The following is a 2,260-nucleotide window of genomic DNA, read 5'->3' as shown; positions in this document are numbered from 1 at the left end:
GCGAGGGTTTTCTGGGGTCGTCGCCCCGAGCTGACGGAAAGATGTCCAAACTTGATCATTTAGAGGAAGTAAAAGTCGTAACAAGGTTTCCGTAGGTGAACCTGCGGAAGGATCATTAACAGAGAGAAAGAGAACGGGGCGCTCTTAAAACTACTACTACTCTCCTGATTTGGGCGGTCTCGGGCTCTGCTCTGGCAACTCCAGCAGCGAAAGAGGACAATCCCGGCCCCCGCACCAAAAATAGGTACCATCACGCTGTAGGTGGACCACACTCGGGCGAGAGCGCGAAGACCGGAGGAGGAGGACGGACGGGGCTTTGGACGGCTGCCCGTCCGTTCCTTACTACCGGCGAATAAGCCTCTTGACCCAAAAAGAGTGAAATTCAAGTGTCAAAAAACAACAACAAGCCGTCCGGCCAAACCCAAACCACAAACTTGGGCTATGTCTGTCAAACCCTTTCATTGAGACTCGACCTGTGATGGTTAGTCGCAAAAAGACCAAATGGCAAATACACAACTCTTAACGGGGGATCACTCGGCTCGTGGGTCGATGAAGACCGCAGCAAACTGCGCGTCGGTATGTGAATCGCAAGAATACCAGATACATCGACAAGTTGAACGCATACGCGGCGGCGGCACATATGAGCTTGTCGTCGCCACTCTACGAGGGTCGGAAATACATCCATCGGTTGCTGCGAGTTCGGTGCCTGCTGACCGTCTCCCCGACACGAGGGTGCAACCTGAACCGAGCTTCCGCCTTTGGGTTTAATCGCCTGGCGCCTTGCGCAGGCGTGCCCAAAAACAAGCAAGCCTATCAATACTAGGCAAGTCCATGGACTTGGCGCACCCACATTCAACTGACAACAAAGCGACACAGTTGTCGCCCTCGCAAAATAACCGATATGGCGCTTTTGCCTGCTGTCCAGAGAGACACGAATGGCCGTCGGCCGCTCATGGCTGATGCTGCACATGTTCTAAGAGGCACTCCATCCCACGAAGAGGAAACGAAACCGGGTCGGATATCTTTTAAGTAAGCCCCGCCGGAATTTCGTCTATCACCTCGAAAAGAGTGCTTGGCATGCATTGCAGTGGAACCTAAATTGATGAGTGCGCCTGGGCCCGCAGTCTACCATGTAGTGGTGCAGGCAGAGATGAGAATGCTTGGGTGACGCCGTGCTCTTCCTCACGCGCTCCTCCACCCTCTCCCACGGTCAGACGCGGTGTGGGCGTTCTCTTTGAGAGTTCGCCACGAGTCCACGTCTATCTCATGACTGGGAGGGAGGCAGGGGGAGTTCTCTCTAAACGCGTTAAAGACGGTGTTGCGCCTCATAACGGCGCTCGCCGGGATAGAGCACTAGTTCTGCAGCCGGAAAGGCCGCTCACGCCAATTAATACTGCGACTCCCGCTCTCTTTCTCCGGATAAACAAGTGCCACTGCTGTGGCATGCGGGAACGGGGAAAGAGGTCAAAGTTTAAGCGGCAAAGGTGCGGCCGAGTAAGGGCGGAACACGAGCGTATATGCATTAAAACTGTGTGTGTATATGACTCTGCGAGAGATGTTCTGCTGGAACACTTTTCCTATTGGCTATTTACCACTCAATGAGAAGGAACGGAGTCAGGGGTGGGAGTGCCGGCGCCATGGCCGCTGGTACCCCCGCGACAAGCCCCTCAAACCTTCCTGCCTGGTAATGTCGGTGGTGAAGAAAGTCGGTGGCAGAGCGTCTTCTGCTTCGTGGTTGGGGAACTTGTTCCCCCTAAGGATGATGAGACCACGATCGACCTCGTAGTAGGAGAGAGCTACCCGCCAAATTTAAGCATATTAATAAGCGGAGGAAAAGAAACCAACAGGGATTCCCTTAGTAAGGGCGACTGAACCGGGAAAAGCCCAGCGCATAACCTCGATGTCTTCGGGCACGAGGGGTATTGCGTTTCAGAGGGTCCAGCACGCCGTCCCATACCGTCTAAGTCAAGCTTGAAAGCGGCCACTGCCCATGGAGGGTGACAGGCCCGTATGGCGGCGCCCGTGAGGGTACAGATGGGACGGTCGGAAAGGGCCTCTCTGTAGAGTCGGGTTGCTTGAAAGTGCAGCCCAAAGCAGGTGGTAAACTCCATCTAAGGCTAAATATGACCATGAGACCGATAGCGAACAAGTACCGTGAGGGAAAGTTGAAAAGAACTTTGAAGAGAGAGTTCAAGAGTACGTGAAACCGTTAAGAGCCAAACGGGTGGAAACTCGAAGGTCGAACTGAGGGGATTCAGCT

The 2,260-nt window shown here is 54.1% G+C and overlaps 1 pseudogene; it reads left to right on the top strand.

The window, feature by feature from the left end:
* The first annotated feature begins 514 nt into the window (after window positions 1-514).
* LOC121866791 lies at window positions 515-672 on the top strand (annotated as a pseudogene).
* The last annotated feature ends 1,588 nt before the right edge of the window (window positions 673-2,260 follow it).

The sequence above is a fragment of the Homarus americanus genome, unplaced genomic scaffold (genome assembly GCF_018991925.1).
Source record: "Homarus americanus isolate GMGI-L3 unplaced genomic scaffold, GMGI_Hamer_2.0 scaffold42080, whole genome shotgun sequence".
Classification (NCBI taxonomy): Eukaryota; Metazoa; Arthropoda; class Malacostraca; order Decapoda; family Nephropidae; genus Homarus; species Homarus americanus.
Note: the sequence above shows the minus strand (reverse complement) of the source record. Positions and strands in the feature narration are given on the sequence as shown.